This window comes from Budorcas taxicolor, chromosome 11 (assembly GCF_023091745.1).
Source record: "Budorcas taxicolor isolate Tak-1 chromosome 11, Takin1.1, whole genome shotgun sequence".
Classification (NCBI taxonomy): Eukaryota; Metazoa; Chordata; class Mammalia; order Artiodactyla; family Bovidae; genus Budorcas; species Budorcas taxicolor.
The window spans coordinates 135,788,763-135,805,080 of record NC_068920.1 but is presented as its reverse complement, the minus strand read 5'-3'; positions in this window follow the sequence as shown (position 1 = coordinate 135,805,080).

The following is a 16,318-nucleotide window of genomic DNA, read 5'->3' as shown; positions in this document are numbered from 1 at the left end:
GTGAATAATCTGGCTCTGATGCAGGAGACATGGGTTTGATTCCTGGGTTGGGAAGATCTGCTAGAAAAGGAAATGGTAACCCACTCCAGTATTCTTGCTTGGGAAATCCCATGGACATGCTGCAGTCTATGGGATCACAAGAGTTGGACGTGACTTAGCAACTAAACCAACCACCACTATGTTCCAATTGAAGTTTTAGAAATATTGCCCTGAATGTTTTATAGAGGATGGACTTCAAGGAGGTAAGCATCTAAGACACATATAGATTCAGGCAGCTATTTCAATATACCAAGGCAGAGAAGATGGTGGTTTGGACATCCATGGTAGTGATAGAGATGGTGAAAGGTCAGCTTGCCCATATATTCCATAGGCATAGCTAACAGGATTTGTTGATGGGTTGAAATGGCATTCCAAAGAGTAAAGTTCTCTCCATGCCTGGCTCCAGAAGATAAATGTTTGGCAAAGGGGATAGCAAGGACCAGAGTAATCCCAGAAAATGTGATCCTACCAGCACTTGGGATCATGGAATGACCAAGATGCTGGGTTGTGTATTAAGTAACAAGGCACATCTGAAGAGCCTAATTTAGCATCCTTCAGTACACATGGGCCTCAAAGTCAGGTAAGCCACAAGGAAACTCCATGCAACACCATGGGAGATGGTTCACTTATAATTCTCTGCCTCCTGGTAGTTAACCAAGTCAGAAAGAAAGCCCTCTGTCAATAGGCTTTTTAAAACAGGCCCTGCAGCCCTATGATGACAAAAGTAGAGTAAGGAAAATGCAGCTTCGCCCAAGACGAGTGGGGGAAACAAGAACATCTGATTGGGAACTCAAACCCCTGGAGTTAAAAAATCAGCAGTGTAAGGGAAATCACGAGCTTGACTGCATCCTTGCTTGCTCTGACTGTCAGTCGTATTCAGATAATTGGCAGGAGCACCACGTCACCATAATTTTCTTTTCAGAATATGCCAGGGTTGAAAATGCTTGTTGTAACCATATCACAATAGAGTCTCAGTAAGCTTTGACTATTCCAGCCACGGATTGGGGAGTTACATATCTTTTATAATAAAACTTGGCACTGCCCATGGTGATGGATCATATAAAAGACGCCAGAGAACTTTGCATCATGGGGAGCCATGCCAAACATATACACACCTTCCTCATCATTATGCAAGCCTGATTAATTCTCATGTTTTAATATGTAGTATGCAATATTTTAAAAACAGTTAACTCTGTGCATAAATTCAGATGTACGCTTGTTCTTTCTTGGACAACATTTAAGCCCATGCTAAGGATTTCCTCCCTGCAAATCTCTTAATTGTTCGTGTTATTTTCTTAGATCAATAAGAATGAACTGGCCACACACTGTTTGTTGATCCATGCTAAAGACTTTTTGAAAAGAATTTGACATTTAGGAGATAAGACCAACAACAACATTCAAAAGGAGATACTGGTATGTAGAAGTGAGTAAGAGCTTCTGTTCTTCACTTATTACCTGGTATGTATCTCATTATCTGGTTATTTCTTCAGTCCCTTGAATTCCATGTCTTATTCTTTCTAAACAGGTAAACTCTAAGTGGACATAAGTCTCCAGACAGGTCTGGAGGCTTCCCAGGGGCACTGTCAAGAACCCTCCTGCCAATGCAGGAGACATGAGAGATGTGGGTTCAACCCCTGGGTCAGGAAGATCCCCTGGAGGAAGAAATGGCAACCCACTCCAGTATTCTTGCCTGGAGAATCCTATGGTCAGAGGAGCCTGGTGGGCTACAGTCTATGGGGTTGCAAAGAGTCGGACACAACTGAAGCGACATTGTTGCTGTTGTAGGTTGGTAGGAGTTGAAAGGAACCTCTTGGTGGTCCATAGCATCTGCTTTAAGGAACATGCAAGAGCTTTCATGCTTGGAAATTTCTCTTGATGCCTAATTCAGAACCTGAAATTTAAGCAATTATAGGTTTATCCCTTTTGTGTGTGAATTGTCTCTCTGAACTTTTAAATTCCTAGTGCCCTTGGAAAGGTCAGCCCACGAAATCAATATGGATAGGTTTACTGGAGTCTCGCCTCAGTGACTACAAGCACTAGCAATGGGCGGAGGAAAGGGGAGAGACAGCTGCCACTAAAAGGGTTAACGTGAACCAGGAAGGACACACAGTGGGAAAGGGGGACACATCAAAAAGATGCTGCTCCATCTCCCCTAAAACTTGACGCCTCACAAAAACCGAGACAGTGGAGAGCCAGACACTGGATTTAAGAAGAGAAGGTAGTTGGCAACCTTGTCAAGTAAGAAGAATGAAACCCCTAACAGAATGGATTGAAGGATGGGACATTCCATTCTCCTAGTAAAATGATGCCCAGTGATCAGGAAGTGGCTGAAGACCTTGAGCTAGTCTTCATTCACTGCTGTCTAAGGATGCCTAGAATCTTCTATGTAGCTACCAAAATTCAGCAGGACCCGATTTCGTTGATGAAATACTATGCTTATGAGTTAACTGAAAAAGTAGGATTTAATGGAGTAAAAGGAGAGTACAGAGAAGAAAATGTAAATTCCATTCACAAAATTTAGCCATAAAAGATATGGAAAGCACAGGACAGTAATTTAAAAAGAAAACAACTCCCAGTGAAGGATATGTGTGTGTGATTCTTCCTAGTCCCAGAAAAAAAAAAAAAAAAACAATATCTAACATTTACTGAATGTTTCCTGCATCCCAGGTACAGTTCCATGTTCTCCTCACATATTAACCCCCTTAGGACAAAACCACCATTTGAGGAAGGCATTATTATCCTCTTTGTACAGAAGAAAAAATGAAGCTCAGAGAGGTGGTCCACTTACTTCAGGTCACAAAGAAAGTAAGTTGAAAAACAAACATTGTATCTCAGGTGGTCGGGCTTCAAAGTCTCTGCAATTAGCTGTTATGATTTAGGAGCTCCCCCCAAAATTATTAAGTCTCACAACAGTTTTTATACTCTCTGAAAGTGAAAAATGAAAGTGTTAGTTGCGTCCAACTCTTTGCAACCCCATGGACTGTACTCTGCCAGTCTCCTCTGTTCATGGAATTCTCCAGGCAAGAATATTTAGAATGGGTAGTCATTCCCTTCCCCAGGGAATCTTCCCAACCTAGGATTGAAGCTGGGTCTCCTGCATTCCAGGTGGATGCTTTACCATCTGAGCCACCAAGGTAGCCCTTTTATTAGCACGATTACAATGCACTGTTACTTATGCACATCCGTTGCCAATGCCTCAAGTTCTCAAGATTGTGTAATTCTTAAGGGCAAGAACTCATTCTCTTTAGTCTTCTCAAGAACTTAAACAGTGTCTGGTATAAAACATCAATGCTGAATATTTATCTAGGATGCCAGACAGTAAAGAAGAGTGTTGTTCCTTTGTGGGTTTATTTTGCTTTGTTTTTGGAAGGCATGAAAGAGGTGTAGGAAAGGAGTTAGGGAGACAGGGAAAAAGCAGGAGGGAGGGAAAAAAAAAAGAGAGGTAAGTTGGTTCTAACTATCGAGGCATCTGCCACAAAGAAAAACAGAGGGTAAAGAGCCTGTGAAGGAGCAGATATTTTATGAGAACATGAACTAGATTTTATTTTTGCTCTGCTCAATGTTTCTAAAATTCAGTCTAAGATTTAATGTATATCTATTTGAAAGGAGTTGCTAAATTTTAACGGGAAATACTTCTTTGTGCTAAATAATCTTTATAGCCTTCTAAATTATAGCCAAGTAGCAATATCATTACAGGGCTGTTTAGCCATAGCAGCTTATGTGGAAAGTCAGGAGAAGGTGATGATGCATATCAAAATATATAATAAAGAACTTTTAAAAATCACGGGTATCTTTATTTACTCAAAATACTTTTTTATTTAGCCATTTTAATGCATTCAAGATTAAAGGGGAGAATGAAACTAACCACTGGGAACTGCAAAATGTCCGTGAAATGATAATAATAATATTGTGTATTCTTGTAGCACTCTCCAGGAGAGAAGGTCAAAGCACTTTACAACCATTAACACATTCAAGTTCACAGAAGCCAGTGGGTGTGTGGGTGGGAAGCAGTTAGAGTTCCCTTTTCAGGAGAGGGAAGAGTTAAGTGGAAATACTCAAGGCTGCAAGTCAAAGCGTTGCACTTGGGTGCACTGGTTATCCTTGGACAGCTCACCCGGGATTCCCACTGTGCAGCAATGGAGCTTGAGAAGACCACCTGCAGCCCCTCGCTGCAGCCTTCCCCTCGCCTACCCCTCAGGGACCCTTCAGCTCACACAACATCTAGAGAAAATGTGTGTACACTGAAAAATCCTAGAGAGGAGGATGTCTGATCTAACTCAGTGCCTCACCCATTGTATACCCCCCCAACCCCACAAGAGGTGCTTATACAGCCTCTGCTTGAATGCATGTGTGTGCACGTTATGTTGCTTCAGTCATGTCTGACTCTTTGCAGCTCTAAGGACTATAGCCCACCAGGCTCCTCTGTCCGTGGTATTCTCCAGGCAAGGATACTGGAGTAGGTTGCCATGCTCTCCTCCAGGGGATCTTCCTGACCCAGGGATCAAACCTGTCTTTCTTATGTCTCCTGCATTGGCAAGCAAGTTGTTTACCACTAGCCCCACCTGAATACCTGGGCTCATAAGCAGCTGACACTCCTGTGGCAGTTTCTTCCAAAGCTGACCTACTGTAAGCAGAAAAATGAGGGCAGAGACTCTATTAAGGACTTGTTGACTTGAGGGAAAATTGGGTAGAACTCAGGAACCAAGGCAACTTTCATAATTCATGAGTTCTCTTCAACTCTCCAGTGCTAAATAGACTTATCCAGAGAATTGTCATTTATGTTACTGCTGCCAAATTATTCTCTGCCTTTCAGTTTGCTTTTCGGGAGAAAGACAGGGAGGACTGGGAATAAGATCATGCTTATGACATCGGTTCCAGGAAGAACCACTGCGGGCAGCTCGTTATTCTCTATGGTTTGAATGCTCCTAATTCTATAAGGAGCCCTTCCTCAACCCTGCCCTTGTCTGTGAGCTTCAGAAACTCTGTAGCAGGCTTCTCGTTCTTTACATATGCAATACCAATAGGATCTTCATGACGAAGTCATACAATTAACATCTTTTGAGTGACAGAGATACGCCAAGCTCTGAGGAAGTACTAAGGCATCTTCAGTTTCAAATTAATAGACTGATTTACATGGAATTGCATTTAGAATCACTCCAAGTTTTTAGAGATGGGGGTGTTCAGCCTGAAATCCAGGCTCTGGACATTAAGGTCCACTCCTTCGTACAATTACTAGAAAGCAAAGGTCTGTTCCCTGGTTCACTTGAGACCCATTATGTACGATGTATTGAGACAGAAATGGTCAGGAGTCCAGCAATATATAATGCATGATCTCTTGGAGATGACGATGGTGCTGAGAGATGGAAATATCACACCAAGAATGAGATAATCTACCTTGTATAGGAAAAGTCACAAGGTAGGTGTGTGCAAGAAGCACTCAAGGACAATGCTGATGGTCAGGCCTGCAGAAGCTCAGAAGAGGGAAGGATTCCTGGAGGAGGGGATTAAGCTGATTCTTGAACCATGGGTAACAGGTACAGTCATGGAAAAGAAAGAAGCTGTGTGTTTTCTGTTTTATGACATATCCTTATCACCATGAGCAGAACATTTCCTTAATGAGTGAGTGAGTCAGTGAGAAAGTGAGTGTGCAAGTAAAGACACCCCAGGGGAAGAGTCTGTCAAGGATAAAGTGAAAACTGGAAGATTCGCTCACTCTTCAAAGAGATTAGTTATCTCTAAGTCTGTAATATATCAAATGGTACTCATATCAGCAGTGTTGATAGAGAATAAGGGGACACAAAGAGTCTAAAATATCGCACCATGATTTATTTCTACCTAAAAACAGATCGGCAGGCAGTAACCACTAAATAAATGCTAGCTGACTTGAAAGAGCTACCACTCTGGAAAATCAGCCACCTTAAATTTAGCCCTGCGCTGCCACTGTGAGGAGCTGTGGACTCCTCTGCAAGGCCCCCAGGATCACAATGGAGTGAGAATACATCAGTCTGAATCAGGGCCCAACTCTGAACAGCTGGAAATGCCAGGCTTCAAGTCTAGACTTCACCCTTGCCATCAGTCCCATCCCAACCTCACACTAGAAAAGCCAATCCACATGGCACCTCACTACTGGAGGTGAGAAGCCATCTTCATGAGGCCGGAGATAGGGGTGTTTAACACTGTCTAAGTGGATCATGATGGAAAAAACTGATATATAGCAAGTCTAAAACAGATTCCCTTCTGAGTATGTGAAAGGAGGGGCTCAACATAAAGAAGACTGACTTCCGATATAGAAAACTATTCCCCAATTAATCTCTCATGTTCCATAATATCATCTCTCCTAATCTCAGCCTATATCAAGACCTAGGAGGTGATGATTTTGGAAATAACATCTATTTGCTTGCTTATTTCTTTTTAAATAATCATTTCCTTTTTTTTAAGTGATGTATAGTTTCTGTATAGCAAAATGCAAAGCCTTAATTGCTGATACATGCAACAGCACGGATAAACAAAGAAATTACATTGAGCAAAAGAAGTCAGGACAACAGAGGACTTAGTGTATGAGCACTTTTATGAAGTTCAATAAGCAAAACAAATGATTTATAGTGATACCTGTTTTCAATTGAGGTTATCTAAACTTTCTTCTCATGCGAAGAGTTGACTCATTAGAAAAGATTCTGAAGCTGGGAGGGATTGGGGGCAGGAGGAGAAGGGGACGACCGAGGATGAGATGGCTGGATGGCATCACTGACTCGATGGACGTGAGTCTGAGTGAACTCCGGGAGTTGGTGATGGACAGGGAGGCCTGGCATGCTGCGATTCATGGGGTCGCAAAGAGTTGGACGCGACTGAGAGACTGAACTGAACTGAAACTTTCTTCTCCTTGAAGATACCAGTGACTGGTTATTTCATTTAATTTGCATTAAAATTGTTTCTTCCTTAAATGAATATTTGACATGACCTCAGAGATTGCTCCATAAGGTTATATAGTAGAGGATACATTGTATTCAGGGATGATGTTCAGTTTCTTCTACTCTTTTCCTGTGTCAAAACCATAAAATCAAGGATTTTCTAACAGGATGAGTCCATTATCATGTCCTGTCTAAAGGTTGCATTTTCCAGATTGAAATGTTAAGATTAAACAGAAGGTCACAGTGGCAAAGCTTTCACCAAAATCCACATCTCCCAACTCACAATTCACATTATCTCAGGAAAAGACAAAGAAAGTCTCACTCTATACAATTGTATGTGTATACACAAGTTTCAGCTGATTTCAAACTTTAGTCAGTATCTGCTCTCCCTCAGAAGAGTTTAGCAAGGTGAAGAGTTCAGAAAGGTATAAGAAATATCTATTTTCTTTATCTGGATTTACTTAGAATCCCCCAACATAATCTTAAGGGATTTTAAAATGTGTGGCTTAAGAACACTGAAGCAGGTAGACTCAAAATCAAACTCTCATTTAATTTGGGTATTCCTGCTTAGAGTGATTTGTGTCTCCTGTAACTCAGGTTTAAAGCCAAATAAAATGGGAAAGATATTTATCCAGAGTGCAAAGCCAATTTGATAGCTATGGCATGAGAAGTTATTGACACCATAGTAAAACTCCAGCTAGCACATTCATTTTTTTAAAGATTTTATTCCAAATAAAGCATAAACCTTCCACTTACTTGGCCAGATAGACCATCCTCTTAAGTATTGCAGCTCCCACCTCCACCATAAAGCTGTGTCTCGGCCCCTAACTGTGTCTCTGGTTGATGAATACTTGTCACGTGCATCATGTATCCTGTTTTTTAACAGTCCTCACACCGTCATGTGTCAGCAGGAACATCTTAGGCATTTCGATAACTTTGTAAGTCTTATCTCACTCTGAACTATTTAAGAGCAGGAAACATCTTATTCTTCTAAGCCTCAGTTTCCACATCCATAAAATGGACACAATAGCAGTATCTTAGGGTAGTGGTGGGGATTATATGTTTGGATAGCTTAAAACCTGCTAGAGTGCCTGCTGCTGCTGCTAAGTCACTTCAGTCATGTCCAACTCTGTGTGACCCCATAAACGGCAGCCTGCCGGGCTCCCCCGTCCCTGGGATTCTCCAGGCAATAATACTGGAGTGGGTTGCCATTTCCTTCTCCAATGCATGAAAGTGAAAATTGAAAGTGAAGTCGCTCAGTCGTGTCCGACTCTTAGCGATCTCATGGACTTCAGCCTACCAGGCTCCTCCATCCTGGAATATACTCTATTTCAGTGAAGGCATGAGTTTGAGTAAGCTCCGGGAGTTGGTGATGGATGGGGATGCCTGGCGTGCTGCAGTCCATGGGGTTGCAAAGAGTCAGACACGACTGAGAGACTGAACTGAACTGAATACCCGCTATAGTGCCCGGAATATACTCTATTTTAGTGAATGGCAGCTGGTATCATCATCATCAACAACAACATGAGCATGGGTCTCAATACATTCTTAAAAGCATATAGTATATAAAGAAGATCTATACCTATAGAAGAAGTATAGGATGCTTAATGCTGCAGAGACATCTGACCTAACGCAATTCCCCAGACATAGCATGGCCCCAAGAGGTAGCTCATCTAGCCCCTGGCTCAACACAGCAGCCCCTTCCGAAGGTGATGCTCTTGGACCAGAAGCAGGCCCTCCCTGTGCTGACATTTGCCTCTTTGAGTTTGGGAAACATTTCTTGCATGAATCAGTAGTTTGTCCTCGTTAATCTCTACAGAGGTGACTGATGTTGAAGCCTCCCCGGCTCCCCACAGTCTGATGGACTTTTGATGCCAAATAAACATTGCATTAGGTTAGCAAGGCCACTGTTTACTCCTGGTCTTCATTCAAGTGGCCATTTCCTGTCTTGTTTCATGGAACAGAATATTTTTCCAGGTCCTGCTTGCCGCAAATTCTGCCCCTTTGTCTCTGAGCCTGGGTTAATAGTCTTTGAAAATCTGTTAGAGGGCCAGAAATTCTGGTTTTTCTGGCCGCTGAAACCACAAAAAATTCAAACTATGAGTGTGCTCTGAAGTAGACCTTGTTGTCACAGAGAAAAGAGTGACACCACTTTCCAAGTGGGATACAGATGGGAGCTATTTTTTTAAATAGTTATCTACATAGATTATACCGATTCATTTTGTTTGCAGTAAAACTGAAATACTACTAATAATTACTTTTATCACAACTCTGATCTTCTCTGGCTCATAGCTTAGTGAATATATAGATTTATTTCAAAAATCAATATTTAATAAAGTTATCAGTGTCTGGGTCCTGAATTGAAGCCTCCCCTTCCAAACATACACACACACACACTCATACACTCTCCCACCTTCTCTTTTGAGAAGCTGAAGATATTGCTGCTTTCTGCTGGCCAGTCACAGCTTTCCATTTTAAAAAGCAGTGCCTCCCTAGGGTAGCTAGATCCCCTAGTGCTCAGTGTTTTATTGTTCTAAACCATTTAAGCTACTTCTATATTTCTGCAGCAAGGTCAGCAAGGTGTCTTGCTTTGGCACAAAAGTATCACGGTGGCTCATTGGCATCATGCACTGCCGTACACAGTACATCATTTCTGTTGGGCCTCCTGTCCTCCATGTGGGTCACAGAGCAAAGATCAGAAATACCACCCATTCGAGAGCCAGTGCTATTTCTTCCACCGTTAGTTTCTATTTCCAACTTACACCAGGAATTAAAAAAAAAAAAAAAAAATCCCAACTCACTTCAAGAAGAAATGTGTAAGGAAACAGGATAAACCACCACATTAGATAGTATTTAACAACCTGCTCCATGAAGCCACTGTGCTGTGCTGGCAGTGCCTTGCTTCCCATAAACACTTCAGGCAAAGGCACCGAAGGCGTATCGCACAGCAGAGGCGACTGTGAAGTGCCGTCAAGTTCCCATCGAGGATGCAGAATCCCCAAATCACTCAACAGTTTTCCAAAATCATCATAGATCCCCAAGTTATACCTATGCCATTTATCACACAGCTGGCACTCCAGGCAAATGGCAACAATGATGAAAATAACGTTAGTAATGATAATAACAAATGTGTTTTGTGCACCTTACTATACACTCTATACAGAACTAAGCATCAGAAAGTTGAGAAAAATAAGTCATTTATATTTACAAATATTTATATTTATCACTTCCATTCTCTTGTTCTTTCCGGAAGATCTGAGTTTCAATCAGGTGTCCTAGCCCAGAATGATGATGAGCTTCCTTTATGATTTCTTACCATGTACATCCACTAATGGTAGATCCCATTATTTCTCTTTTATCTGAAAATGGCTTTATTTTCACCATCATTCTTGAAGGATATTTTCACTGGAAACAGAATTCTAGCTGGACACAGTTTACTTTCTTCCAGTACTGGTCTTTGGCCTGCGTAGTTTCTGATGAGAAATCAGTCACCATTTGGATCACTGACTCCTCCCTTTTTTATGTAATGCCATTTCTCTCCAGTTGCTTTAATACATTTTTCCTTAGTCTTCATTAGTTGAGTTTGATATCCTTGAGTGTGATTTTCTTAAAGTTATATTTCTTTGCTGAGCTTCTTGAATCTATAAACTTTTGGCAATTATTTCTTCAAATAAACTTTAAGCCCCATTGTCCCACCTGTCCATATGTTAGATAATTGACTTATGTTAGACAATATGTAGAGAAGGCAATGGCACCCCACTCCAGTGCGCTTGCCTGGAAAATCCCATGGGAGGAGGAGCCTGGTAGGCTGCAATCTATGGGGTCGCTAAGAGTCGGACACAACTGAGCGACTTTCCTTTCACTTTTCACTTTCATGCATTGGAGAAGGAAATGGCAACCCATTCCAGTGCTCTTGCCTGGAGAATCCCAGGGACAGGGGAGCCTGGTGGGCTACCGTCTATGGGGTCGCACAGAATTGGACATGACTGAAGCGACTTAGCAGCAGCAGCAGCAGCAGCAGACAATGAGTAATTGTCCCATAGATCCCTGAGATTTTGTCAATTTTTTCTCAATATTTTATCTATATTGTTCATATCAGATAATTATTGATTCTCTATTTTCATGTTCACTGCCTCTGTCTTTTGTCACTTCCATTCTGCTGTTAAATACATTCAGTGAACATTTTAATTCCAGGTATTCAATTGAAAGTTCTAAAATTTGATTTTCTTACAGTTTATCTTTCTCTGATTAAATATATTACCTTTTCATTCATTATAAACATTTTGCCTTGAATCATTGGGCATAGTTGTAAAAGCTGTTTTAAAATTCTTATCTGCTAATTTCACCATCTCTGCTGTTGTTTTTTCTTGAGAATGAGTCATACTCTTTTCTGATTGTTTGTAAGTTGTGTAATGTCAGCATGTATCCTGGACATCGTAGGAGCAATGTTATAAAGTATCTGGATTCTGCTATATTCATGTAAAGTGTATAGTGTCATTTTATTCTAGCAGAGTTTAAATGGCCTCCCATCACCAATTTTGTCTCTTAGGTTACATCTAAAATATTGATTCAGTTACTTTGTTCTTGGCCTATATTAAATCTATTCTGCATATGCAAGTTTTAGGGATGAGGCAGATTTTTGAGCAGAGTTTATACATGCTATTTAGAACTCCCCCTCTCTGGACACTGGCTTTCTGGGATCCTCCCTCTTATTTCCCAGTGGCTATCATTGCTCACAGTTTGTCTTCTGGGGGCCAGAAAGACATAGGTTTTGTACTAGAGTTTTAGTCACTCCATGTAGCACCAACTGTGGCCTGGCTCAGTTTAAAGGTTGTAAAAGCAGATAACTGACTCTGTGCTTTTTCCTTCTTCCAAATGTCAACTCTCCTCTAAAATACTCCCGTTCTTGTTCACATTACAGGGCCTTTAAGTAATTGTTGTTTACATTTTAACCAGAGTTATACTTGTTTACTGCAAGAGGGTTGGCTGATAGAACTTCTGGATCCATACTGTTCCGAGAGGCTGTTTTGTTAGATTGGACAGTTTCTGAGGGCCAGTTGTTTGACATGAAGGTTTGACTCTTGAATACACTGTACTGCATATATTAAAAGATTGGGTGGATGTATAGAAAGCATAAGTGCATAACCTGTAGAATAGTACCATGGCAGTTGTTGATACTCTTATAGTTAATTAATTCAACTAGAAGATACTGAGTGCCTACAATGAGTGCTTCAGTCTGTTAGACACTAGACAAACAGTTGCGAACAAAATAAACACAATTCTACCGTTATGGACGGAGAAGGCAATGGCACCCCACTCCAGTACTCTTGCCTGGAAAATCCCATGGATGGAGGAGCCTGGTAGGCTGCAGTCCACGGGGTCGCTACGAGTCGGACATGACTGAACGCCTTCACTTTCACTTTTTACTTTCATGCATTCGAGGAGGAAATGGCAACCCACTCCAGTGTTCTTGCCTGGAGAATCCCAGGGACAGAGGAGCCTGGTGGGCTGCCATCTATGGGGTCACACAGAGTCAGACATGACTGAAGTGACTTAGCAGCAGCAGCAGCTATCCTTATGGAGCTTGCATTCTAGCAAGGGTAGAAGCATCAACCTAAAAATTACCGAGATATTATAGTACAAAAAAAGGTAACGAGTCCTAAAGTAAAAATGTAAACTGTCATTCAGTATATCTTGAGGTTGATTAGGAAAAGACTTTGGGACCGTGCTGTAGAATTAATGAAAATTTACTGTGCAAAGATTTTTAATAGGAGCATGTTAGAAAGAAGAAAGATCGGGTACAAAGGGATTGGTTTAGGAGAAAGCCTGGAGTGCTTGAAAACTGGAAAATACTCAGGCTAAAATTGCTGTAGCAAAGACACAGGATGTGAATGGAATTGTCAAAGCCAATCATGCAAGACCCACAGTAAGGCTGCTGTTGTCTATGTTATGAACAATGGGAAACATGAAAGATTTCACCAAGAAAGCAATATTGTTAGGCTTGGTTTTGTTTTTCTTTCCCTCAAAGAACACTCTGGCTATAGTGGAAAATGCACCAGAATTTGTGTCTTGATACAGATTAAGTGTTATTTAGTGACCCCACAGAAAACATATCGGTGTCTTAAAGCAGGGTGGTGGAAGAAAGCCCAAGGAAAGAGAGGGACACGAAAGAATTTTAGTAGTTCAAATCTTCCAGATGGCTTATACCTGAAGGTTGAAAGAAAATCAAGAACCAAGACAGTACTAGATTTCTCCTTCCTGTAATTGGATATATGTTTGTGTCATTCACTGAAACATAGCTAGATTCGGGGAAAAGAAGATAAATTTAGTCTTGACCATGAGTTTGAGATACCTTCAGGATATCTGATAGAAGATGCCACATCAGCAAGCAGATATATGGGTTCAAAGCCTACAGGTTAAAATTTGGAAGCCAGTTCCACATAAATAACAACTGAAATCATGAAATTTTTTTCTACAAAGAGAGACAAGGGTGGGAACCAGATTAGAGTGAGCTAAGAATTGAATGAAGTTGACAGTATATGAAAGGTGAAGATTAACAATACTTTAGAGGATTAGGAATGAGAGACCAAAAATAATGTCTAAAAAGTTAAGTGCCATTTGAGAGATGCTAAAATATCCTTTATATATATATATATATATATATATATATTATATATAATAGTTTTATAATATATACTTACTGTTTTTTAATTATTAAAGACAGGGGACATTTCAGTGTTTCAATGGTGATGGGAAAGAGTAGAGTGGGCAGAGATGAAGATGAAAGAAAGAGCAATGTCATATGGGAATGGGAACACAGCCACAAGTGGAGCTGGGTCTTACACAAGAGGAAGGCTATGGGGTATTCCTGGTAGTCCAGCGGCTAACAGACTCCAGGCTCCCAATGTAGGGGGCCCAGGTTTGATCCCTGGTAAGGGAACTAGATCCCACATGCCACATTTAAGCATTCATGTGCCACAACAAAGACTGAAGATCCCACGTGTCCACAGCTAAGACCCGGTGCAGCCAAATAAATAAATAAAAATAAATATTCAAAAGGAGGAAGGCTCCTTTAAAGCTATGACTGGAGGAAAACAAGAACTGAAGGCAGAATCACTGTAGTTTACATGTGTGTACAGGGATATATCACCATTTTCGTTGTGAAGTAAGAAGCAAATTCATTCGTTGAGACTGAAGGGAAGAGGAGGTAAAACTAGGTTTGAAAGGAGTCGAAATGGTTTAAAATATGAGTACAGAGAACAGGAAATGTTTAAAATGCAGTAGAATTGCTGTAAGTAAAGAAGGCCAATTTAGGATTTCAGATCACAAATGTATCGTGGACCCAATGTATCTGTTGAATGATTTTCCTGCAGGAATGTGCAATTGCTAATGTAGACAGCAGGTAACCTGGATGTTGGTATCACCTATTTTCCAGATGGTTTAATCTGAAGGCTGCCCAACTAGGTTAACCCATATACGCCATGCCTTTCCCATATTTTTTATCATTATCTACAAGAAAGAGAGCTAATGCTAACTGTATAGGGCTTCCCTGGTGGCTCAGACAGTAAGGAATCTGCCTGCAATGCAGGAGATCCAGGTTCAATCCCTGGATCAGGTAGATCCCCTGGAGAAGGAAATGCCAACCCACTCCAGTACTCTTGCCTGGGAAATTTCATGGACAGAGGAGCCTGGTGGGCTACAGTCCATGGGATTATAAAGATTTGGACACATGACTGAGAGTGTAGTATCTTACATTTATTCAGGAATCTTCAAACTCTTTTGTCTAGAGCCTGCACTAGAGTTTTAGGAAATATATGTACCCTCTTCCATAGTGTTCAGTGCATATCTACAAATTTTCCATCATAAGACTATGGGGTTGCAAAGGGTATAATTTCAGTGCATTATATGTTCTGGATGTACTTTAAATATGTGCTATTTGTCACAACTTTGGAGCTGAAAATGTACCTCAATATTCAGATATAGCTGTTTTGATTCTGCTTTGCTTTACTGTACTGTTGTGCTTCCCTCATAGCTCATTTATAAATTAAATGTCTGTGGCAACCTTGTGTTGGGCAAGCCTATCAGTGCCATTTTTCTTCTCTGTCACATTTTGGTTATTCTTGTAATATTTATACATTTGTCATTATTATTATATTTGTTATGGTGAACTGTTATCAGGGATCTCTGATGTTACTGTCTTATTTGTTTGGGGAAACCATAAACTGCACCTATATAAAATAGAAAACAATAAATATGTGTTCTGTATGTTTCTGTTCCATGAACAAGTCATTCCACTATCCCTCTCCCTTTCTTCAGGCCTCCCTATTCCTTGAGACAGAACTATATTGAAATTAGACCAATTAACAACCTACAGTGACCTCTAAGCGTTCAAGTGAACGGAAGACTCACATGTCTCTTCCTTTAAATCAAAAGCTAGAAATTATTAAGTTTAGTAAGGAAGGGATGTCAAATACCAAGATAAGCCAGAAGCTAGGCCTCTTGCACCAGTTAGCCAAGTTGTAAATGCAAAGGAAAAGTTCTTGAAGGAAATTAAAAGTGTTCCTCCAGGGAACACATGAATGATGAGAAAGTGAAACAGCCTTATTACTGAGAGGATTTTGGTGATCTGGATAGAACACGAAACCAGCCACAACACTCCCCGAAGCCAAAGGCTAATTAAGAGCAAGGCCCTCACTATCATCAGTTCTATGAAGGCTGAGAGAGATGAGGAAGCTGCAGAAGGAAAGTTTGAAGCCATCAGAGGTTGGCTCCTGAGGTCTAAGGAAGAAAGCATTTCCATAAAATAAAAATGCAGGGTGAAGCTGCAAGTGCTGATGCAGAAGCTACAGCAAGTTATCCAGAACATCTAGCTAAAATAATTAATGAAGTTGGCTTCACTAAACAACCAATTTGCAGTGTAGACAAAACAGCCTTATTGTGGAAGAAAATACGATCATAGCTAGAGAGGAGAAGTCAATGCCTGGGAACAAGGCTTTAAAGGACAGGCTGATTCTCTTGTTAGGAGCTAGTAGAGCAGCTGAAGCCAATGCACTTTCATCTTTCTGAAAATCTTAGGGGCATTAAGAATCTGTGAGTGCTCTATAAATGAAATAATAAAGCCTGAGTGACAGCATATCTGTTTACAATATGGTTTGTTGAATAGTTTAAGCCCACTGTTAGGACCTACTGATCAGAAACAAAGATTTCTTTCAAGATGTTATTGACAAAGCGCTTAGTCATCCAAGAGCACCGATGAGGATGGACATGGACATTTGTGTTGTTTTCATGCCTGCTAACACTACATCCATTTTGCAGCCCATGAATCAGGAGTAATTTCAATTTTCAAGTCACATTCTTTAAGAAACACATTT